General features: G+C 36.8%; 1 protein-coding gene across 2 annotated transcripts in view; it reads left to right on the top strand.

Annotated features, from left to right (window-relative positions):
* The first annotated feature begins 268 nt into the window (after positions 1–268).
* NSD2 (nuclear receptor binding SET domain protein 2) overlaps positions 269–26,312 on the top strand; it is a 165,966-nt gene continuing 139,922 nt past the window's right edge. The window contains exons 1-2 of one of the 2 annotated variants that reach the window (XM_074272557.1): positions 269–382; positions 17,418–17,499. The gene's annotated coding sequence lies outside the window, so the exon portion shown is untranslated. The remainder of the gene's footprint in view (positions 383–17,417; positions 17,500–26,312) is intronic. The other variant, XM_074272558.1, reaches the window with a different exon arrangement.

Genomic DNA, 26,312 nt, shown 5'->3' with positions numbered 1-26,312 from the left:
AGAAGAAACTCTCTATTAGGCTCCAGAGGCATTAAAAAGATCTACCAGATTCCCTCTTTCACTCTTGAGGGATCTCAGAGACTATTTCTCTCCTCAGGGCATCTACGTTGCACCGGTCTGGAACCCAGAATCTGAAATGCCAAAATGCCAAAGTCTGAACTCTGTTGAACTCACAAGACCACAGATGATCTACTCACTTTATCTAGAATGGAAAAGAAGAATTAAGGTTAAGGATCAGACCTGTTTCTCTGTGCCTTGTGGTCTCAGAGAAGTGAAGGTTCAAAGTCCTTTTCCCTTCCTACATGATACTATGAGCACCAAGAGTAAATGAGGTCAAAGAGAAGCAGCAGTAGCAGATCAAAGAACCTCTCCTTCATCCCTGGTAAGTTAACTAGAACCAATTACCCAACATTCACTCGTGTCCCATAGTCTCTTCAAGATATACCCTGTTCATGTTATGATTCTCCCAGAAATAAGCTTCCTAGGATCTTCCAAGTGAAGATAAGCCAATCAAATTGATGAATGGAGATTATATTACAAATAAATTACCAAAAAGGGAGACAGTTTTCCAGGGATACCCTAGGAATGAAAGATATACAGTGTAAAGTCCAAATGGAAGGGGAATTCTGATCAGATTGAGTTGGAGTTTGTAGTGATTTCTCATCTCTAGGAACAGTGAAATATGGGGAAGCATGCACAAAGAACCCTTTTTTCACCACTGCAGGAGGCTTCCAATCTCCTACTTGGGATGTAGGGAACAGAGAGGACCATTGCAGTCAGACTGAAGCTCCTAGTTCACCTTGTGGGGGAAAGCAGCTGTTTGGAATAGCTTATGACCTGTAGTTCTATCCACCGTATCTGGAACCAGCACTGGAGAGACTGAGAAAAAAGTGGGCCTTGATTGCCACTTGTCCAGACCAAGTCCAAGCTGCAATGTTCAGTGCTCAAATCAGTGCTGAAGCAGCACCAAACTCAGAACAGACACAGACCTAGAGGAAGGCCTAGAGATTGTTATCAAAGAGACCTTTCTCCCCACGCTTCTCTATTTTCCCATCACCCTCATTCCCTCTCCTTGATCTGTAGGGCTGGCTTCAGGACCTTTCCTCCAGTACTTCAGAGAAGGTAGTCTGAAAGAGTTCCAGGACAGTTGGGAAACAGGCTACATGTTGTGAATGCTTAACCATTTTCTCTTTTATTTTTACTATCCCTAATACACTTCATGACTACAGGACATTATTATCTATTGTTAAGATTACTTATTAGAAAAAGAAAAGTCCAAATATGAGGAAAGGGAAGAGCCATAGATTTTCCTATTTTTAAAATAATTATGGCCAATATGCCATCTACCTCTAGTCTAAATTTAGAATCAAACCAATAGAGGTTTGAATTTCCCTAAGTATGGCGTAGGCGTACCCAAGAGTCCAAGGTGATCACTTGGCTGGTGGCTTGAGAACGGCACCACCTGGTGGATGTCTTATAAGTTACACTCCCTCTCTGGATAACTAATAATAGTGACACACTGCCTTTCCACAGGCTTAAGGAAGGTGGCACTTGAGCTGATGTGAACAGCTAGGGCTATTGCAGAACCACACGTGTCATATATATGCACTCAGTGTAGCATACATAGGTATCATAATGATGAAGGCCGCCAGATTCTTTTATTCTCTTTAACAACAATAAAAAAGGTGAAAATATGTGATCCACTCCCAGTTCCCACAGCCCTCTCTCTGGATGTAGATGGCTCTCTTCCTTATAAGACCTTTGGAACGGGCCTGAATCATTTTGCAATGTTTTCCTGCTTTTACTCACTTCACTCAGCATCAGTTCATGTCAGTCTCTCCAAACCTTTCTGAAATCATCCAGCTGATCATTTCTTACAGAAGAATAATAATATTCTATAACATTCATATATTATAACTTATTCAGCCATTGTCCATCTGGTGGGCCTCTACTCAGTTTTCAGTCCCTTGCCACTACAAAAAGAGCTGCTACAAACATTTTTGCATGTGTGGATCTTTTCCCCTTTTCTTATGATCTCTTTGGTATATAGGTCCAGTAGAGACCCTGCTGAATCATAGGGTATGAAGCATTTGATAGCCTTTTGGGCATAGTTCCAGATTGCTCTCCAGAATGGTTGGATTAGTTCACAACTCTACCAAAAATGTATCAGTGTCCCAGTTTTCTCGCATCACCTCCAACATTCGTCATTATCTTTTCCTGTCATCAGAGTCTCATTTTTCAATGAAAATCTGAAATATGAAGGAATTAGGCTAATTGATCTCAGGGTTTTTCCAGCTTTAGATACATGATCCTATTCTTTGTCTTCCATGCAACCTCCATAAACTATAATCTCCCATGTTTTCCCAGTCCACAACCTCTTCTCTGATCTCATTTTTCTCCCTTCATAACCTTGATGTCACCCATTTCCCTTTAAAGCTGTCCTCCAATATTGAATGTCCTGCCCCCTATCCTGTCACATTCCTTGCCAATTCAGCCTTAGGATTCCTCAATATCTGCCCTCTCCACTGATATTCATGAGTTAGTGAATGATGCTAATGATAGTTACACAGGGTCCAAATTCATGCTAATCTAAACCCTCACTGCTGCATAGCAATTTGCCTTTTCCCTAATTGACTTCCTATCACATTCCCCATGGCATCTGTTCCAACATCTTCTCTCTTCAAGTTACCAACATAATTTCTTCCCTCATCACTTTCAACAGAGGAGGCTATTATTTAATCTCCTATTTCTACCCATCTCTCACTTTCTCCTTTTTTGTCCCAGTAGAAGAAGAAATGGTCCTTTTCCTTACTAATACAAATCTCTTGGTCTGTTCCCTTTGTTCCCATTTTTTTCCCTCTCTTGCATTAGTTTATCCTTTTAGTCACTTCTTTACTCCTTTTTTTTCCCCCTGAGGCAATTGGGGTTAAGTGACTTGCCCAGAGTCACACAGCCAGGAAATGTTAAGTGTCTGAGATCAGATTTGAACTCAGGTCCTCCTGACTTCAGGGCTGGTGCTCTATCCACTGTGCCACCTAGCTGCCCTTTACTCTTTATAATTTTTTAATCTGTCTTTATACATGGACTCTTTCCCTACTACTTATAAATATGCCTAGATCTTCATTTTTAAAACAAACAAATCCACATTTGACTGCATTATTCCCTTAAGATATCATCTTATGCTTCCTTTTCTTGGCCAAACCGGTAGGGGAAAATTTTTTTTTTTAATAATTTCTTCCACTTCTTCACTCCCCACTTAATTTTCAATTTTTTTTTTGCAACCTAAATCCAGATCCCACCACTCAAATGAAACAGTTCTTTCCAAGGTGACCAATAATTACCTATCTACTAAATTAAATGTTTTTTCTCGGTCCTCATCTTTTTTTTTAACTTTTTTTTTTTTTTTTTTTTTTTTCTTTTTTTTTTTTTGCCATTTGACATTATTTACCATTCCTTTCTTCCAGGTATTTTCTCCTACTTGGGTTTTCTTCCTTCTTTCCTTCCTTCCTTCCTTCCTTTTTTAGGCAAAGAAATCAGGGTTAAGTGACTTGTCCAGGAGGATCAAACAGCTAATAAATATGTGTGTCTAAGATCAGATTTGAACTCAGGTTTTCCTGATCCAAGGCCAGTGTTCTATCCACTGAACCATTTAACTGCCCCATATACTTGTATTTTTATGGCATTATTCTCAAAAAGTTCACTCTACCATCTGACCTCTTGTTCTCAGCTTCTTTACAATCTTCAAATATACCCACACCTTCCTTATCCTCATAAACTTCCATCAATGAGATGTCCCAGATTCTTTTTATATATTAATAGGTTCTCTTTCCTCTCTCAGCCAAACTCCAGAAAAAAGCTGTCTACATTTTCTGCTTCTCTTTCTCTCTTCTCATTCCTTAACCCTTTGCAATCTGGCTTCTGATCTTATTATTCAACTGAAACTGCTTTCTCCATAATTACCAATAATTTCTTAATTGCCAAAAAAGTGATTTTTTCTCAGCACTTAACCCCTTTACCCTCTCTATGTGATAACACTGATTATCCCTTGCTCCTGGATATTGAGTAGATACTTCTCTGGGTTTTCATGACACTAATTCTCCTAGTTCATCTACTATCCGTCTAACTGCTCTCTCTCAGTCTCCTGTCTGGCTCATCATCCATGTCACACCCTCTAAGAGTGTACCCAAACTTTTTGGCCCTCATCCCTAATACTCTCTTATAATTTTTATCACCAGCACTCAACATGAAGTTTGATATATATTAAATATTTCCTAAATTTTTGATACCTATTTGACTGATAGATTCTTCTCTTTTTTTGTACTTGAAGTAGATAATTTTTTGATAATTTTTTTTCCCCTGAGGCAATTGGCGTTAAGTGACTTGCCCAGGGTGATACAGCTGGTAAGTATTAAGTGTCCTCTTGACTTCAGGCCTGGTGCTCTATTCCACTGTGCCACCTAGTTTTCCTTAATTGACTCTTTTTAAAAATAGCTTCCTATTTTCAAAATACATGCAACGATAGTTCTCAACATTCAGCCCTTCAAAACCCTGAGTTCAAACCCCTCTCCCTCTTTTCTCCCCACCCTTTCCCACAGACAGCAAGCAATTTAATATATGTCAAACATGTACAACTCCTCCACACACATATCTACATTTATCGTGCTGCACAAGAAAAATCAGATCAAAAATGAAAAAAAAAATATGAGAAAGAAAACAAAAAGTGAGCAAACAAATGTAAAAATGCTATGTTGAATCCACATTCAGTCTCAACAGTCCTCTCTCTGAATGCTGATGGCTCTCTCCATCACAAGTGATGGATTCTTCTTCATGATGAATATTTTGGTCACAGTAAATCATAAAACTATCTACCAAGGTATTTAGGGATTGTGATCTTTATTGCTAGGTGAATTAACCTCATTGATGATGCACTCCCACAAGGCTCTGCCCTGAATGCTCTTTTCTCTCTTTGCACTCTCTCAATCCTTTGATCTCATCAACTCCCAGGAACTCTGTATAATTGCTATACAGATGGTTCCCAAATTTATATATCCAGCTCTAATCTCTCAGAATGCAGGATTGAACTCTACTCTTGCATTACCCACTTCCTGCTGGCGTTTCCATCTGTATTTCCCATAGACAGCTCAAACTCAACAAGTCCAAAATGGAGCTCATTATCTTTCCTCAAAACCCACTTTTCCTGACTCCAATTGCTGCTGAGCGTTTTTTCATGCTGCCATTTTACTTAGTATTTCGATCTGGAATCAATCCCCATGTACAATCAAATGCCAGGTTTTATTGATTTTATTTTCACAAGATCTTTCTTCTCTATTCATATAGTCACAACCTTAGTTCAGATCCTTATCATCTCTCACCTGAATTTCTATAATAAATAACCTCCCTTAGGAGGTTCTCTACTCCCAGTCTCCCCTTTTCCAAATTTTCCTCCAAAAAGCTGCCAAATTTATTCTCCCAAGCCACAGTCTGACCCTTACTCTCCTATTCAAGAATATTTAGTGACTTCCTACTGTAGCCTCACAGGGGTTCTCAAACTATGGCCCTCGGACCAGATGCTGCCCGCTGAGGACGTTTAATACCTCCCACCGGGTTATGGCAAATAGGCCTCGGGGCGGAGACAGAGTGGGAGCTTTTGTTTTTACTATAGTCCGGCCCTCCAACAGTCTGAGGGACAGTGAACTGGCCCCCTGTTTAAAAAGTTTGAGGACCCCTGCTCTAGGATATGACACAAACTCTTTCCCTGATACTTCATAATCTGGCTCCCACTTACCTTTTTAGATTTATTACATACTACCCTCTGGAAAAAGGTCTATACCAAATTGTCACAACAGTTTTTTTCAACAAAGATATTGAAATCACCATTCTTAGACCCTAATATCACAGTCCCTGAGGGGCTTACCACAGAGATAGAAATAGCACTAACTATTAGAAAAGCAGACAGATTAGATCATATCTATGTAGAGAGAAATGTGTGGGGAAATATTACAATTATGAAGAAATTGATTCATAAACACTAAATTAAAAGATTGCTAGAGGAGGGGAATATACCAAAGAGGAAAATATTAGACCTTATTGATCCCCCCAAAAAAGAAGACTGAGAGAACATTAATACTACTATGTTACTAATGTGCTTACTTTCCATTTGCACAAAACTTTTATAAGAGGCACCTATATATAAATTGAAGATATCCTGGATAAAGATATTAAGAAACAACTAAGCAGAACTCAATGATGGATCAAGTTTTTACCATCTCACAGTTGGCTGCAAAATGGAGAGAATATAAGCATATAATAAGGTCTCTTTATGCTTATTTATTGATTGTAGGAGGGGAAACTAAACAAAATATCTCCTTCCAAGTTTTTGGGTTTTTTTTTTTTTTTACAACAAAGTTTCTCTCATACTTATTCAAGATCCAATGAAGATATAACAAATATCAATAGCCTTATTCAATTATCCTTAGACAGTAATATCAGACAAGGCCCAAAGTAGAGAACCATGTTCTCACCAAAAGTATTCACCAATATGATGAAGATCTAGTGATGAGTCATGAAAAGCTCCTCAGTGAATGGGGAGAACCTCCAGGTTCTTTCTGTGTATGACATTATGTTGATTGCATCAAGTCCCAATATAATGGAAAGAGTTTCAGAGTCCATCTTCTTCACTCACACAAGAAAGAGCAAGTAGATGAAGAATATTGCTCAGATTTCAACATACATCTTTCCTAACACCTTGAAGCTCATCCAGCAGTATCTAGAGTAAAAAGCTAAGTCAACAAGCATTTGTTAAGGATTTACTATGTACCAGGCACTCTACTAAGCATTGGGAAGACAAATACAAACAGAAACAGTCTTAGTTCTGTCTAAGGACAGAAGCCTGTCCTTAATTTACATTCTATGAGATGGGAATTTTTTATTTTGTCTTTCAGTTTATTATTTGGGGCTTAGGGCCATTCCTCCTGCTCAACCTCACCTGGACAAAATATAATTCATGAAATATGGGAAAACTGTTTGACATTCTTCACATAGAAGCCAAAGTGATTTTGTTGTTTTTTAGTTCCCCTAGTTAATTGATAAAGGAAAGATTTCCCTGATTACCCAGTCTTCTTGATTTTCTTGGTGACGTGAATATTCCCTCTCAACTAGCCTATTTGTGAATCCTAGTTTAATCTGTAACCTGACCTAATTTACCTGTAGAGTTTGTTTGATGTGGTTTGTTTCCTTAAAGGATATATGAGATTGTAATATAAGGTATATTATAATTATAAAATATAATAATTATATGAGATTATTTTATGACTCTTAACTGTTTGTTCAGTTTTTATGATATTGAATGCAATATGCTATTATGGATCTACTCTTTCTTTAACTTTTATGACCTAAAAGGAATGTACAAGATCACAATCTATAAAATATCTATTTTTCCATCATACTGATATAATTTTGCCTAAAAGAGGACTTATTAAAGTCCCGGTAGTGGTTCAGGTTTTCTCTGAGACCTGAACCAATGCTTGAGCATAATTAAACCTATGTTTCTGCTTCTGTAATTTCTGTGTTGTGGTGAATATATCTTGGCAGCAGTTACCTGCCACAGGAACTCAGAAAGAAGATATTTCTCCCATAACAATTCTAACAGAGGAAGAATTTGTTGGGTGTTCCTTCCCTCTATGCAAAGTACAACTTATCCATGCTTGTCTAGCCCCTGTGACTTCCATCCATATCTTCCCAAAAGGAAGCATTTAGAAAACATATAACTGCCATTCTTTGTCCTGAATTCCCACATCTACTCCTAGATTAATTTTTCTTTATAACTTGTCTTTGTTCATATTATAAAGCTCATTAGTAAAAATGTAAGGTCTTTGAATGCCAGAACTATTTTCTCTTATTTTTTGTATCTCCGGGATCTTGCATAGTACCTTTGCACACTATAGACTCTTAATTAAGTGTTTGATCAATCCAATTGAAAAGCACATCTTTCCATATCATCTCTTGCATCTAGCCATTTCATTCCTTTTACATGGCCTCTCTCCTAATTCAAACCCTACATTCCCTTTCTCCTGGACTCTTGTAATAACTTTCTTAATGGTCTCCCTGCTTTGATTCTCTACTCTCTCCAATCAACCCTCTCCACAACTGCCAGATCGATCTTCACTGAACATGTCAGCCATCCCTTTATCCATTCCCCTCCTCTGAGCCTTTGAATAGGTGATCGTTCCTTCATGTTTGGCAGTCACTCCCTCCTTATTTCTGCCTCGTGAAATTCCCAGCTTTCTTCTCAGCTGTCCCTTCTTAAAAGGAGTCTTTTCTAAGATCCCCACTGTTAAGTTGTTACTACTCTGTTCCTCTTAAAAATTACTTTGTACTCTTTGTATACACTTTGTATTTACTTTTCTTTGTCCTTGTTTTGTCTCCTAAGTAGAATGTGAGCTCCTGGAGAGTATCCTTTTACTTTTGTCTGTGAATCTCCAAGTGCCTAGCATAATGAATTAAATCTAATAGACATTTTAATTATATATATTAATAAATACTTGTTGGATGAAACAGAAGCAAGGTGGTATTAGATTAAGATCACTGGATTTGCAACCACAAGAATGGGTTTTGCATTAAGCATTACGGTTTTGCCATATAACAACTTTTGCAAGAAGAGACAATTTTTAAAAACCACTTTGAATTTCAGTTTTCTCATCTATGAGATGAAGCTTCATCTCTGGAGCTCATTTAAAGAAAGTGCTTTGTAAAACTAAAGGTGCTGTGGAAATGTTGGTTGTAAAACTAAAGGTAAAGCCTCATCTATGGAGTTCATTTAAAGAAAGTGCTTTGTAAAAGTAAAAGTGCTTTGGAAATATTGGCTGTTCTTTTTGAAGTATTTGAACATTGTGTGTGTGTGGGGGGAGTATTTCTAATGTCAAGCTTCAGTAAATTAGGATTTCTTACTTTATCATTTTATTACATGTGTGATCTTGAAAAAGTTTCTTCCTTTCTAATAATGTCTCTCAATTTTCTCAGCAAAAGGAGGGTTTGGAGAAAATGATTTCTCTGCTTCTATAAGAAGTCGATTCATCCTTTATTAATAAATGAGTTTCTGCATAGCACCAAGTTAAAGGATTTCAGGTTAATTTTGTAGACTATGTAACCTTTAGAAGAGAAGTGGTTCTTCTCTTAATGAAGTCCATAGAGTGGCTCCTTGGTTCCCACTGCTTCCAATGACTAGGAAACAAAGGCAGAGGGGGAGCTTTGTCCTCTCCCCTTCTACCCCCCACAGGGCATGCCACTTAATCCCCTCTCCTCTCCCGGCCTCTCCTTTCAGCCTGCATTGGGAATGAGCTCTGTGCAAGATGCGGATTTAGAAATCAAAACCTCTCCCTGCCAACCTTTGTAAAGTCAAAGCCCCTCCTTGAGTTTTTGCACGGGTTTGGGCAAAAGCACACTCAAAGCAAGTGGTTTGAATTCAAACTGTTGTACATTTAATAAGCCTACTAGGAATTTGCAGAGATCCTCAGCCATCATCCTGATGCTCTGTATAGTCTGGCCCCAGACTTGGAACGGGAATCCAAGAGGGTTTCAAAAGATTGGCTTCAGCTGTAAATCTGGAGAAGTTCAGGCTTTTAAGAGAAAAGTTTCATGGGCCATAACTCTCTTCAAATGATGTTAGCTCAGAAAGCAAGGGGGGGAAGAGATCAGGAAGATGCTGAGTTCTATTTGAATGTACCTCCAAGCTCTTGCCTAGCAGCCCAGCCTGTTGCATTCCTGCAATTTTCAGTAGCCCACCATCAGACAGGGGGTCACAATGGTTAGGGCACTGGACTTGGAGACAGGAAAACGGGGGTTAAATCCTATTTTAGTCACTTGCACTGGCTACATGATCTTTGGTAAATCATTTAAGTATTTTAATAAAAAAATTACAGCCAGAACCACTAATTATGAGCATAGGAGCTTTGACCTGCTCTATTTCCAGTCACAGAGATTTTCTCTTCCCTAGGCAGCCTGGGAAGTGGGATGCCTCCCATCTCCTGAGGGCTCACCATTTTGATGCTAGGTTTACTATGAACATACCATCAGTTTAATCAAGTCAGAATTCCAGAGTTTAAGTGATCTCAGCCTCCCAGAAATGAGATAATGTATTAAAAGCACACAGAAATGTCAGCTGTCATTACAATTTAGATTTCTACCAGCTCTAAACTCTGTGCTTAATCCTAGAACTTGTAGCTTTCTTTACATCCCTATCCTAGAATGTAGAATCTTTTTAAAAAAAATTTAAAGCTTTTTATTTTCAAAACATATGCATGAATAATTTGACAACATTAACATTAACATTAACATTGCATAGTCTTGTGTTTTGGATTTTCTCCTTCTTCCTCCCCACCTCCTCCCCTAGATGGCAAGCAATCCAATATATGTTAAATATGTTAAAACATACAACATAGGATCTTTTGCAGGCATTTGATAAATGTTTATGCAACTGAACATCCAAGTTGTTGCTTTTTTAAAAAAATGAAATGAAATGTTTTTTAAATGGAATTTAAATGAAATCCACCCCATAGTGGGATGGATGAGATTTAAGCTTTCTGGAGCAAGAAAAAAAGTAGATGCTTTCTGAGATCCCTTCTAACTCTAGAAATCTATGATTCTTTTTTCTTTCTTTCTTTTTTTAAACAAGCAAACAAGATTTGAAGGGCTGTATAGCTGACTTTTGGGTATCTTTATGGACCCACACAAAAATAAACAAATGATGAAGCACCTGCTGATTTTGATGAAACTACTGTGGCTTTATGCCCTTCAATACAGTTAGAATGACTTTCCTGTTTGCCAAAAAGGAAATTTGGAAGAAAACTCAATCTTCTCAAATATTTTCCACATGGTTAATGGGCCCACTTTGTTTGGAGTTCACTGGCTCAGGATTGTTTTTGATGGCCTTGAATTTAATCCTATTTACATACTACCACTCAAACATCTGGGTTAACAGGTACTTCTGGGCTTTCTCAAATCAGCCAGGATATTATACAGAAAAATTGTCCAGGACTGGAAAAAGACAGCTGGTCCCAAATGAGACAACTACATTTTTCTACCACAAGAAAATTCAAGAACACAGATTTGGTTGGCATTAGCATGCATTTGCATGTTGATTTCAGCAATTTTACTGTGGTATGGGATAGAAGAGACCAAACTTTAAAAATGAAAAGGCAATTCAAATAATTTAGTTCGGCTTACTAAATTAAACTAGAGGGCTCTAAAAGACCAAAAACTAAAAGAAGCCACTGAGTTAGTAGACCAGATTCTACCTTATATTCCCATACTCCAAATTTCAGCTCTTGTGATGGAGAAAAGAGTACCTTGACAAGCAAATATCAGTATTCCAAAATCTTCTTGGAATTCAGGAACAGGTAACTTTTGTACATCTGATATCAGATAAGTCTCCCGAAGGCCTCTGTCAAATTGAGACCTGTTAAAGACTTTAGCTTTAAAAGGCTAAGGGTTTGGGGCACCTAATTGGTGCAGTGGATAGAGCACCAGCCCTGAAGTCAGGAGTACCTGACTTCAAATGTGACCTCAGACACTTAACACTGTTAACACTTAACAGCTGTGTGACCCTGGGTAAGTCATTTAATCCTAATTGCCTAATTGAAAAAAAAAAGTCATCCTGATTCATATCTTGCCTTTGGAGGAGAAAGTGAGGCAGATGACCTTGCACAGCTCTTCCTCCCTCAAATCCAATTCACTTGCATGTCTCTGCATCCCCTCTCTGTTATCATGATCCTCTATAAGAACAAAAATAAGCTTGCCACATTAATCTACTATTCCTTTCAACTGACTCCTCAATTTCAGTTATCTAGTCTCAAAGTCTTACTATAGAAGCAAGCAGCATCTTCTCCCATACCTGAATCCTTATGCTAATTAGTAATTCCTCTAATTCCCCAGACCCACTTTAATATGGAATATATCTTTCCTAGGTCATTCCTTTTATAATCTGCCTCTTTAGTTGACAATCTGTTCTATATTTTTAGCTTTTCAACTTCTTCCATGTCCTCAATTTAATAGAAATCTGGCTCCCTAGTGAGGGTATCATATCTTTTGTAATCTTTTCCTGGTGGCCATTCTTTCTCTAATAATTCCAAATATAAAGGTCTAGCAGGAGGAGTGGGTCCTCCTTGCTTCATTGCCAGATGTTATTTCCAGTTATTTCTGAACCATTTATTTAGGTTTATCCCTCACTGACCTTTCTTTTTTTCAAAATGTATTCAATCTACTTGCAAACCACCATCTCATCATCTTTGTTGTTGTCATCTACTTATCCCTAGATCATTCTCCCAACTTTCTCATTGGTTTTATTTATCCATTTATGGTCTTCCTTTCCACACCATTGCTTGCCATTAGGAACTTATATTCATGCTAGTGACCCTTTTCACAGTCTGACTTCTCAAGTCTTCAGCCACTTCAATTTCAAAAACCATCTTCTCTTTCTCACTTCAAACACACATCAATATAGTCAGATCTCTGACTTGAAACACAATCTCCTTTCTTTTCATGTCTTCCACTCTCTGAATTAAAAGAAATTTACTCTTCATCCTTCTTGGGATCTTTAGTCCCCTGACCCATCCTATTTTGAAAGTCCATACCACCCACTCTAACTTTACTTGGCTCCACTCAGATCTGATTCCAGAGTGTGACATTACTTTAGCTATTACCCTAGATTCTCTAGCCCCTGGAATTTCCACTCTTCTCTCCAATGTCTGGGTTTTGTTTTGTTTTTTTTTTTTTCTGCTATTATTCTTAGACTTCTAAATGTCATTGAAAAAAGTCAAGAAATTAATCTGATTTCACCCAGGGGGTACTTGCTACTTGACATCTTTCCTATTTTGCTTTTTTTTGGGGGGGGGTCCAATCTTATTCATCACAGTAAACATTTCAACTTTCGTCCCCCTCCTGCTCTCTTTATATGAAGCTGTATGACGTTAGACAATTTACAGAATATGGAATCTCAGAATCAAGATTGAGATTTCCTATGTATCTGATTGGTTGTTTTTTTGTTTTTGTTTTTTACTCTCTTTCATGACATGAGTGTTCCCAGAAACTTTGTCTTGGGTCTTATTTTTGTCTCTCTCTCCTTTTTCACTTGGAGATCTCACTACTTCCAGTGGGTTCAATAACCATCTCTATGCAAATGATTCTGAGATTTATCCAGCCCTAATCTCTCTCTTGAGTTACAGTTTTGTATCTCTGGATATAAACTTAAACTGGATGTCCTATAAATATTTTGAGCTCACTTTATCCAAAACTGAACATAGTATCCTTCCTTCATATACTCTTCTCTCTTTGTGACTTCCTATTCTTCCTATGGAAGGCATCACCATTCTCTCAGGTCCCAGATGCACAAGAAAGGTGTCATCTTTGACTCCTCATTCTATTTTACCCACCATTTCCAATTAGTTACCAACGTCTTTATAACATCTCTTGTATATATCTCCTTTCCTCTGATATTTCCCACCCTGATGTTGGTTAGTCTCTCTGTCTCAAATCTTTTCCTACTCTACTCCATCTTCTAGTGAGCTGCCAAATTTATCTTTAGAAAGTGCAAATGGGACAATGTCACTATCATTCCCTTCAATTTAGTCAACTCCAATGGGTCTCTCTCATCTCCAGGATCAAGAATAACACCTTCAAAATGCCTTTTAACCTTTTAACCTCTCTAACCTGATCCCTTCCTAGCTTTTCAATTTTCTTAAACCTTACTCTACAGTCTGGTGACAATGTCCTCCTTGCTATTCTTCAAAATAGACATTGTATCTTCCAGCTCCATGCATCTTCACTGCCTGTTTCCTATAAATGGAATACTCTCCTACATTATCTCTGCTTCTTGGCTTCCTAGATTTCCTTTGAGTCTTATCTAAAGTCCTGCCTTCTAAAAGGACCTGATATCTCTTAACATTGGTGCCTTCCCTGTATTGATCATCTCTAATTTATTCTGTATATATCTTATTTGTATATTCAAGCATATCTCAGAGATATGCAGGTTCAGTTCCAGGCCACTGTAATAAAGTGAATATCTCAATAAAACAAGTTACATATTTTTAAAAATTTTCCTAGTACACATAAAAGTTATTTTTATACTCTATTATTATTATTATTACTCTATATATCTATTATTATACTTATCTATTAAGTATACAATAGATTTACATCTTTAAAAATGTGCATACCTTAATTTAAAAATACTTTATTGCTAAAATATATATATCTATACACTGTAATCTGAGCCTGCAGCAAGTCATAAACTTTTTGCTTGTGGAGGGTCTTGATGTTGATGGTTGTTGATTGATTAGGGTTGTGGTTCTGTAGGTTGGGGTAGCTGTGGCAATTTCTTAAAATAAGATTACAATGAAGTTTGCCTCATGGATTGATTCTTCCTTTTCACTTAAACACTTAGAGGTCATTGTAGGATTTTTTACTGGCCTAATTTCAATATTTTCATGTCTCAGGGAATCAGGAAGAGCAAAGAATAGGGAGAAAAAATGGGGATGCTGGTTAGTGGAGCAGTTAGAACACACATACATTTATTTATTAAATTCACAGTATTATATGGGTCAGTTTATAGTGTCCCAAAACAATAATTAAAGTTACATCAAAGATCCCTGATCACAAATCATCATAACATAATAATAATGAAAAAGTTTGAAATATTGAATTACCAAACTGGGACACAGAGATATGATGTGAGCATATGCTATTGGAAAAATGGACTTAAACATTGCAGGATTGCCACAAATCTTCAGTTTATTTTTATTTTTATTTTTTATTATAGCTTTTTATTTACAAGATATGTGCATGGGTAATTTTTCAGCATTGACCCTTGCAAAACCTTCTGTTCCAACTTTTCCCCTGCTTCCCCCCACCCCATCCCTCAGATAGTAGGTAGACCAATACATATTAAATATGTTAAAGTATATGTTAAATACAATATATATATATACATATCCATACAGTTATTTTGCTGCACAAGAAGAATTGGACCTTGAAATAAATTAACCTGAGAAGGAAATCAAAAGTTCAAGTGGACAAAAACAGTGGGGTTGAAAATGCTATGTAGTGGTTCACACTCATTTCCCAAGTTCTTTTGGTGGGTGTAGCTGGTTCTATTCATTATTGAACAAATGGAACTGACAAATCTTACGTTTAAAAAAAAAAAACACCACCACCAAAAAAGACCCCCACAATATCTGTGAAGAGCAATAAAATTAAGTATGCCTGTAGGTGTTTGTATATTGTCTCCCTCATTAGACTACAAGTTCCTTGAGAGCCAGGACTGTCTTTCTGCTTTTCTTTCTATCCATGATTATCAGCACAGTGCCTGACACATCATGGGTATTTCACTCATGTTAGTTGGCCTTTGCCTCAAAACCTGTAGTAAGGAGGAACCTATCTCAGGAAGGACCTAAAGGAACGACCCTTTCTGGCAGCCCCTCCACTATTTTCAAAAAAGAACTTTATCCTTACATCAAACCCAACCTGGCCTCCTTGGAACATCTCATTTTCTCTAGTTCTGCCTTTTGGGGCTAACAAAACAAATCTAACCCCTCTAATCCCTTTACATGACAACCTTTCCATAACCTATCATGCTTCCTTTTGGTCATGTGTTTCCAAAGTCATTTCCCAGTAAGTGGTAATGCTGGGATTTTAATTTAGGTCAAAAACTCCTTCTATTACATCACACGTTCTAGATTAGATACAAATGGAAGTAAATAAAGATCAGGAAGTAGAATTTCAGAATACAAGATCATGGCATGGTGAGATCTAAAGCATGATTCAGTGATTGACTGAAGTGAAATCAGAAAAAGATTACAGAAATTGAAGAGGTAGGTTAACAGAGTAGTGGGAAACCAAATTGTGTTTCAGGAGTTACCAAAGCACATATTGAAGTCCTCAAGTAGACTAGAGGTATAGGTAAAGAATATGAGCCAAGTTCTGAATTACTTGAGAAAGTAGGCCATTATATTACAGAATTAAAGATCTGGAAGTAGGGATTAGGAAGAAGTAGGGCTAATGTGGAGAGGGATAAGAGGTCATGGAGAGGTAAATGGGAAAGGTGTTTTCTTTTAGGAATCATCAACTCTAAATCACAAGGATTAAGAGGGCAGAAGGTAGGAGCATGTCAGCCATAAAATGTCACTATCTATAATTTCTCACTCTAAACACTGGGAATAAGGGCCAGGGGTCTGGAAACATTTAGGTTTGGTGTCAGAGTCAATAAATACCTGGTAATTAACTCTCCAGGGACAGGATAAACTCACATTCAGTACAATTCCCCAGTCTTATTCCATGCACCAGGAGATGAGACAATTCATTCACTACTTATTCAGGACCGAGGCAGGGATATCAGGCACTGGTAAACTTGGGCATGTAAGTAAAAAAAGAAGTTCCCTTCAACAACTTTAAGCAGCTGTGGCTGAAGTCCATCAAAGGAGACCATTAGACTAAACTTTCACCTCATTGTTTCCTTTCACATTTGGTAGAACTTTTTGTTTTTATTTAGAGCTATGATTTCACCTGTGTAAAGATCTTCCCATGTCGAAAATTCCTTCGTAGAGCAATTTGAACCTGTACCTAAAAGGAAAAAACATTTGTAGCATTTAGGGTTTTTGTAATGACAAGAAACTGGAAACTGAGTGTATGCCCCTCATTTGAGGAATGGCTGAAAAAATATGGTATATGAATGTAATGGAATATTATTGTTCTGTTGTACACAGTTACAGCTAGATTATATGATGATCAATTCTGATGGACATGGCTGTTTTCAACAGAGAGGTGATTCAGGCCAGTTGCAATGGTCTTATGATGAAGAGAGTCATCTATACCCAGAGAGTATATGGGGACTTAGTATGGATCACAACCTAGTATTTTCACTTTTTTATTGTTGTTTGATTGTATTTTGTTTTCTTTCTCATTTTTTTCCCTTTTTGATCTGATTTTTCTTGTGCAGCATGATAATTGTGGAAATATGTATGGAAGAAGAGCATATGTTTAATGCTGATATGTTTAATATTGAATTACTTGCCATTTAAGGGAGGGGGGAAAGAAAGGAAAAAATTTGGAATACAAGGGTGAATGTTGAAAATTGTGCACATATTTTGAAAATAAAAAGCTTTAATTAAAAAAAAGGAATATTATTTTTCTATAAGAAATCTGGCTTCTGCTCTTTCCCCTATCTACTATGTCATGGAAGTTCGCAGTAACAGATTATGGACAAGTTATGCATGAGTAACTTCTGCAAATAGTTAAGCCTTGAGGAAGTGGAATTTCATGATACATACTCTGTTTAATTTATTTTGGCATAGGAGTTAACTATCTTTAATCTAGGTCAGTGATAAAGATAAAATACTTTTATTTTTCAAATTGTTTTCATGGAATCCTAGATTATAGAATGTGAAATCTGGAGGAACAACAAGGTTTTCGGACCCAGCTTCTTGGAGAGCAAAGGAGAAACTTCTCCCAAAGGTAAGAACAAACTCATGGAGGAAGAAGCCTGATTGATTAATTTGTGCTTTAATACTTTTATTGATGCAAGTTGTGCATCACTCAGGTTTGCCCATTTTGTGTGATTTCTATCTGTGTCCTCCCATAAGTTTGCTATGGAGAGTCTACCCAGTATGTTGAGGAATCCTTTAGTTCTCAGGAATTATTCAGATTGTGTAAGCCTGGCGAGAAGGAGGGCCTTAGAACCTAACATGTCATGGCTGAAAGGGACCTTAGAGATTATCCAACTCCCTTATTTTATGGATGAGGAATCCAAGATTCTAAGAAGAGAAATGATTTGTTAGTGATTATATAGAAAGTGGGACTAGGAATGGATACTTTGTTATTGATCAGTCTTGTCCAACTTTTCATGATGCTATTTGGGGTTTTCTTGGCAAAGATATTGGAGGGGTTTGTCATTTCATTCTTCAGTTCATTTTACAAGTGAGGAAACTGAGGCAAACGGGATGAAATGACTTGCCCAGGGTCAAACAGGTAGTACGTGCTTGAGGCCTTTTGACCTGGCATTCTATCCATTGTGTCATCTAGCTGCCCTGTAGTCTTATTAGTCTTATTAGTAGGCCAAGGCGCTCTCCAGGGTACCATTGCAACTTCCAAAGATCTGGCTCATATATATATATATATATTTTTTTTTCTTTTTCTTTCTTTCTTTTCTTTTCTTTTTTTTGTTATATACATGGCAGCTCTTTTATTATTCTCATCTTAATTATTATTACTATTGTTATTTTGTCTCAGTCACAGTATAATTGGAATACTGGGTTCAGTTCCAATTACCACATTTATTTTGGAGGGCCTAGAATGATTTTATTTTTAAAATGTTTTCATTTTTTATTATAGCTTTTTATTTACAAAGCATATGCATGGGTAATTTTTCATCACTGACCCTTGCAAAACCTTCTGTACCAACTTTTCCCCTCCTTCCCTCCACTCTCTCCCCTAGATGGCAGGCAGTCCAATACATGTTAAATATGTCAAAGTATATGTTAAATATGTGTGTATATATATATATATATATATATATATATATATATATATATATATATTTAACAGTTATCCTGCTGCACAAGAAAAATCGGATTTAGAAAGAAGGTAAAAATAATCTGAGAAGGAAAATAAAAATGCAAGCAGACAATAACAGAAGGAGTGGAAATGCTGTGCTGTGGTCCACACTCATTTCCCATAGTTCTCTCGATGGGTGTAGCTGGTTCTCTTCATTACTTAACAATTGGAACTAATTTGGATCATCTCATTATTGAAGAGAGCCACGTCCCTCAGAATTGAACCTCATATAGTATTGTTGTTGAAGTGTATGATGATCTCCTGGTTCTGCTCATTTCACTCAGCATCAGTCCCTGTAATCCTCTCCAGCCTCTCTGAAATCATCCTGTTGGTCATTTCTTACTAAACAACAATATTCCATAATATTCATATACCACAATTTATTCAGCTATTCTCCAACTGATGGGCAAACATTCAATTTCAACAATTCTAGCCACTACAAAAAGGGCTCCTATTTTCCCTAAAAAGATTGTAAGTTTTTTGAGGGCAGTTTATTGTGCAGGGCATTTTCTTGGGTGTTTCAAACTCGGTGGCCCAAATCTCATAAGAATTTATCAAAAGGATTTAAATCCTCCCTTTTATTGCTTTTTCTTTGCCCACAGAGCCTTAGGTATTCAATCCCAGGGCACCCATATCTGTACTGCTTTAATGTTAAGGTCGCTAAATCAAGCCTTTCAGCCTAATCTTTGGAGGAGAGCTTTAGGTTGACTTCTACCCCTGGCTAATTATGTTTCCCTAAACTTCACTCTTTTAAACTTCTCATCCTAAAATGTAGAGGTAGAAATACCTTGGACATAGCAGAATTTATCCTTTCCTCTCTGGGTCCCTTTCCTATTTCACAAAGAAGGTACTTTGCTCACCTCTCTCTGATGTTTTTATCTGATCTTATCACCCATTATAATTATTTGTGTTTGTATCTTTTCCCTGGATAAAACATGTAAGCTCTGTGAAGACAGAGGCTTCTAAACTTGATGTTTCCTCTGAAGCTGTGTACTATAGTTTGTGTGTGATAAGAGCTTTTAGAAATGTTGATTGGTTTTAATGGAATTAAAACTGGCAAGGAGATTACTGTCACATAGAGTCAGGGTGATTGAATCCAGCTAGAAGCTGAGACTCAGGCTTGTGCAGTGAAAGAATCGGGTTGGATGGTTAGGGAAGCAGATCACCGTGAGACCTGGCAGGCCAAGCCACAGGGTTTCTCATGTGATTGGATGCCTGCAGTGACATTTCACTCTGTAAATCTCGCCTTGGCAGCTCTGAGAGCCAAGCCAGAAGCCCTGGGCAGAGATGCTCGCAAGCTCATTGCATAGTTGGCTCTACCCAAGGTGAGTGCAGACATAGGAGCTCACTAAAAATAGTAATCCATTTCCTTTCTATCAGCTGGGGGGAAACCCCCCAAAACTGCTGCCCCCTTTGTGGATAAGAATAACTTTGTTTTTAGGAGAAACTACTTGAGAGCCAGGAAGGCAATATATACAATGGTGACAACAATGTAAATGAGAAGAAACCCCAGACTAAACTTATACTGTGACTAGGCTTTATCTCAAAATTGTGTTAAGGAAGGGTAGCTCCTTCCTTTCACTGCAGGGGGAGGAGGGACCGCTTGAGGGAAGGAGACAATAAATCTGGAATATTGCTTATAGAGTCAGATATGGCTGTTTGATTTTTCTAAATCTCTTTATTTTTCTCTTTTTTATCCTTTGTTATAATGGATAGCTTTTTCAGTAGGTGGCAGGAGGAAGGGATATATTAGGAAATGAAAGTGATGTAAAAATAGAAGATAATATCTTTTATATATATATATATATATATAAAATTATGCTTTGGGGGAGGAAGTTGTAAAACTGACTCTAATGTAAAACAAAAAGGTGATGATAAAATCTATTAAAAGAAAAAAATGCAATTCTAAGAAAATTAAAATTTCAATTATTTATTGAAATTCTTCTTAGAGAGAGCACAGATATTGTTGATAGCCCAGACCTCTGCTTTCAGAAACTTTTAGGAAATATTCAGGTTTCAAGACAATGGCTGGGAATAAGCACTAGGTATTTTTAAAAAATAAGTTAAAAAGAAAAAGAGAGTCTATTTTTCTTCTCAGACTATTATCATAGGACCACACATTTGACCTAAAAATACAGAAGGGAAAGAAAACTACTTGAAAATCCTCCCGTAGAAATAAACAGTATTCTTATATTGCCTTTTAATTAGGTCCCAGAGACAGTCATTTTACAGAGGATAAACCTGAAGCCTAATGCTAGAACCTTTCTTCTGTTAACTATCTCCAATTTTTCCTATGTACATCATATTTGTATGTAATTGTTTACATGTTATTTCTTCTATTTGTTTGTGAGCTCTTTGAGAATAGAGGCTGACCTTTGCATCTCAGAACTAAGCATAGTGCTTGGCACATAGTAAATGGTTTTATTTTATTTTTAATTTGTGAATAAAAAAAAGTAATTCCATAATATAGTATAATGCAAAAATAAATAGTAAATGTTTATTGACTGACTGTAAGGGTCTGAGGGTCAGAGAAAGGAAGAGACCCAGAATGCTAGAATGTTAGAGCTGAAAGGAACTTCAGAAATTACCTAGATCACCTTTCTCATTTTACAGAGGTCTCTGAGTCCCAGAAATGGAAAGTCCCTTGCCTATAGTCACAGTGCTAATTAGTAGGAAAATCTAGGACCACAGCTGCCCAGTTCTGTCATTTAGTTACATAGATACTTAACTGAAGGCTTCCCTGAGGCTCAATTTCTTCATTTGTAAAGTGATTTTTCTTTGATCCTATGATCATCCCATTGCCTTTCTCTTACTCTTATAAGAATCTTAAATATATGGCAGCCTGAACTAAACACAGCACTCTAATTGTATTCAAGTAGGGGCCAAAATGCAAAAAAGGTTCTACCTTCTCTAGCTTTGGACACCATATTATGCTTCTTGTAATGCAGCTTCAAATTTAATTGGCTGTTTTGTTTGCCATATCACACTAATGATTCATATTGAGTTTACCATGCATGAAAACTCCTAGATCTCTGATACTATATAAATGTTAATTATCATGAGTTAATGAGTGAATAAATGAATTGAAAACATTTATTAACCACATGTGTCAAGCACAGTGCTTGAAACTGGATATCTGAACATAAAAACAAAGATAATCTTACCCTCAAAGTTTACTTTGGAAGGGTAATTAGAAGGGTAGTGATGGTCAGAAAAAGGAACTTTAATCAAAAAGTCACAAATGGGGCCATAGACTGATACATCCTATCTAGGAACAAAGGCTGAACTTATTTGATCACTGTTTTTAGTTTAAGAACTGCAGATGAGAGGGAGCACATCTTTGAGGGGTGGTGCAGTTATGAAGGAGAGATGACTGAAGAGTAGGAGTGAAATGAAATATAGCCAGGCCTTCCTGAAATGAGATGGAGCTGAAGTCACCAATCAGGCCAGTGTTGTCTCTGACAAGGAACTTCTGGAGATGAAAGAGTTGAAGCTTTTATCAAATGGTCTTTGGTGTGGTTAGATTTTTGTCAGGGCTATGAAGGAGATGGCTATAAAGTAGTATGATACAAACTACCAGCTCATTAATGTCCTCCCTATTTTGTCTTTGTAAAGTTGATGATTTGAACCCAGAGATAAGACTTTATATCAATTTCTGTTAAGTTCTAGAGACAACATAAGCTAGTGGATATGGAAAGTTGTTTTCAAAGTCAAGAGGACCTGATTACCTAATTGAAGAAGTTTCAATATTTCTTGGGCTCATTGTCCCTGCTGGAACTGGTCCAGGAAAATTTCTTCATATAAAAGAATATTTCTTGTGTCCTAGTAATACTTCTCCTAAATATGATAATAGAGTCACTCTCTTATGCATAGTGTCAAAGACATCTCAGATATAGGAAAAATTTTATTTTACCCTATATCAAATGCACAAAATGCAGAGGACAAGTAGGATCAGAAATATATAAAGCCTACAAATAGTCCATCACCTCTCCCTAAAAGGAATGGAATTTATGGATGCTACCAGTGCAACTCTTTGTTATTCCAATGAGTCTTTCTTTTCCAGTCCTACATAGATTCCCCAAGACTCATAATGCTAAATTGGTTTAGATTTCCCTCAGAAGGTAAACATACTTGGAGGACTGCCAAACAAGCGTTGTTCCTTCTCCCTGAAATTGGGAACCATTGGAATAATTTTCTACCTTTGCCCTCCTATAGGATATTGTTCAGGAATTATACAGATTCTTCTTTCTCCAAGAAACATACTACCCAGGAGATCCCTTTTTCCTTCTAGAAGATGTAATCCCTAAACTCTTAAACTTGGAAACTCTTTTTAAAATTTTATTTTTAATTAAATTAAATTTTTTTCTGAGACAATTAGGCTTAAGTGACTTGCCCAGGGTCACATAGCTAGGAAGTATTAAATGTCTGAGGTCATATTTGAACTCAGGTCCTCCTGACTTCAAGGCTGGTGCTCTATCCACTGCACCACCTAGTTGCTCTGTAACTCTTTTTTTATTTAAAGCTTTTTATTTTTCAAAACATATTCATAGATAATTCTTTGACATTAATCCTTAAAAAAACCTTGTGTTCCAATCCCTCCCCCCTTCCTCTTCCCCCTCCCCAGATGGCAAATAGTCCAATATATGTTAAACATGATAGATATATATTAAATCTAACATATACATGCCTATTTATATACAATTATCTTGTTGCACAAGAAAAATCAACTCTAACTGTAGAAAAAAATGAGAAAGAAAATAAAATTCAAGCAAACAACAACAAAAAGGGTGAAAATGCCATGTTATGATTCACAATCAGTTCCCATAGTCCTCTCTCTGGGTGTAGATAGCTCTCATCATCACAAGATCATTGAAACTGGCCTCAATCATCTCATTGTTAGAAAGAGCCATGTTCATCAGAAATGATCATCATATAATATCGATGTTGCCACATATAATGATCTTCTGGTTCTGCTCATTTCACTCAACATCAGTTCATGTCAATCTCTCCAAGCCTCTCTTAAATCATCCTGCTGGTTGCTTCTTACAGAACAATAATATTCCATAACATTCATATACCACAATTTATTCAGCCATTCTCCAGCTGATGGGCATCTGCTCACTTTCCAGTTTCTGGCCACTATAAAAAGGGATGCCACAAATATTTTGGCACATACAAGTCCCTTTCCCTCCTTTAAGATCTCTTTGAGATATAAGCCCAGTAGTAACACTACTGGATCAAAGGGTATGCACAGTTTAATAACTTTTTGGGCATAGTTCCAAATTGCTCTCCAGAATGACTGGATGTATTCACAATTCCAGCAACAATGTATCAGTGTCCCAGTTTTCCCACATCCCCTCCAACATTCTGTCTCTGTTGCACCACATTGTCTTTTGGGAGTTACTGTTTATGAGTCCCTTCAGAATTATTTCCCTCTGCAAGGTTGGCTCTGGATATTGAATTTCTATTCTTCTGACTTGGGCAGTGAGTGGTTTGTGGGATGGAGATATCGTTGCACTTTTCATTCCTGAAAGGCTCTGTGCTCAGACTTCCAAGATGGAGAAGTCAGGATTCTGAGCATACTGTATTGCAATATTGTGTTGGGGCACAGAGCATCACTTACTGCTAACTCATGTCAAAACACATATGGTGCTTACATGCTGAAGTCTGTTCTGAAAAAAAAGTTGCATTCGTCATTTTTTCATGGATAGATAAAATTCCAAACCTGCTAGGGAGAAAAATGAAAAATGACCAGCCAACAGTTTCACATAAGAATGTCAAATCTGTCAGACTTCTCAGCTGTAAAATTCTTTGGAAAGCATTTATTCAGCCTCTCTCCTGGCCTCTTTTTGAGATTCAAAATTAATCTCCATCTTCCAGATGGAAGAATGTACATTCTTAGAAATTCTGGGAGACTAGGGAAAAAAATCCATGAGTGAGTACCAAAGGAATATTATTGTCATCAAACCAATATTGAATCAATCTTGTTAGTGGAAAAAATACTAAATCTGTAATATTAGGATGCAGGTTTATATCAGATTTGCTACTTAACATCTGTTTGACTTGCATTACTTTCCCTCTTAGGGGTTTAGTTTCAAACATTCATAAAATAAGAGAGTTGCAGAAATCCCACTGCTGAGCAAAGACCCCAAGGATGTAAAAAATTAGAAATAAAGGCCTCATATACACTAAAATAGTCATAATAACACAAAGCAAAGAACAGGAAACCAAACAGACACTCCCTGGGGAATGACTGAATTTGGTATGTAAATATAGTGTTATTTTATTGCAATATACAAAACAACAAATATGTGAAATTCAGAGAAACATTTGAAGACATTTATGAACTGAATAAAATAAGCAGAATGAGGAGAAAAGTATACATAATTATAACAATAATGCAAGTGATTTTTTCAAGTGATTCTTTTCAATAAAATTAAACTTATCACCTTATAATTTCAATAATCAATCTTGAGTTAGTTAAAAATAGAAATGGACTTCACTCCTGTTCTTGGATAGATGGAGGATTTTGTCTATGAAATGTTACATATGTCATCAGACATAATCCCCACTCTGGTTGATTTTGCTTAATTGTTTTTCTCTGTTTCAAGGGAAAGATCGTTGGAGATGAAGATGGAGATGTGTATCCAAACATGAAAAGTGATGTTAAAAAAAGGCATCAATAAAATTTAAAAGAAAATGAGAATATTAGATTAGGTATGAAGGTGCTTTTCTTCTACCAATTTTATAAACCTTTAAATATTTGTAGAGAACATTTCTCTTTTATGCTCTACACAGTAAAAGAGCTACATAAGATGTTTAAGTCATCTCTACCTGTTAGGTATTTATTTGCAAGTTGGGGGAACAAAATGAGTACAGATAAAACAACAAAAAAGTGTTAAGTTGCTTGGTAAAAAAATGAACAATTTCCATTTTAAAATAATTTATTAGAATTTTAAAACATTGATGTCCCTGTCCAATAACTCCTGTTGCCAGAGAAACCTTATCTTTCATATCTAGTCAGTTATCAAATACTATATACCTCATTGACACCCCTCCTCTCCTTTGCATTTCTATTGCTATATTATTGTGTCTGGGTCTCATTATCCCTAGCTCAGACTATTCCAAAAGTTGACTTTGGCATTTTGCCACACCCTCCCCCCAACTCTCTTCCCTTCTAATACATCCTTTATAGATCCCTTTAGACATTTCATAGTTCTACCTCAAATCTTACACTTGCTTCTTGTTGGCTATGAAAAGTTCAAATTCTTCTGCCTGGATTCAAGGGCCTACCTGAGCTGTGTACACCCTAATTTTTTATAGTCTTATCTTATAACATTCCTCTCCACCCACTTTACACTTCAGCCAAATTGGACAACTCTGTTCCTCAACATGTTATGTGCTTGGAATGTCCTCCTTTTATCTTCTTGCCTGTGGAATTCCTACCTATGCTTTCAAACTCAATTCAAATGCCTCTTCCTACACATAACTCTTTCCTTATACTTATTTTTTGCACTTATCATTTTTGGGGTGTTATATTTATTTGTATATGTGATTTGTATATATGTGTATACATTTATTTGTGTATGTTAGATTGTTAGCTCTGGGAGGGTAGAAACCGAGTTTTATCTAAATTTCCTTATCCCCAATGCCTTGCTCAGCATACAAGTACTTCAAAAATGTTGAATTGGATACCATATTCTATCATTCCCAGC

This window comes from Sminthopsis crassicaudata, chromosome 6 (genome assembly GCF_048593235.1).
Source record: "Sminthopsis crassicaudata isolate SCR6 chromosome 6, ASM4859323v1, whole genome shotgun sequence".
In the NCBI taxonomy this organism is placed as follows: domain Eukaryota; kingdom Metazoa; phylum Chordata; class Mammalia; order Dasyuromorphia; family Dasyuridae; genus Sminthopsis; species Sminthopsis crassicaudata.
This window is presented reverse-complemented; position numbering and strand designations above follow the sequence as displayed.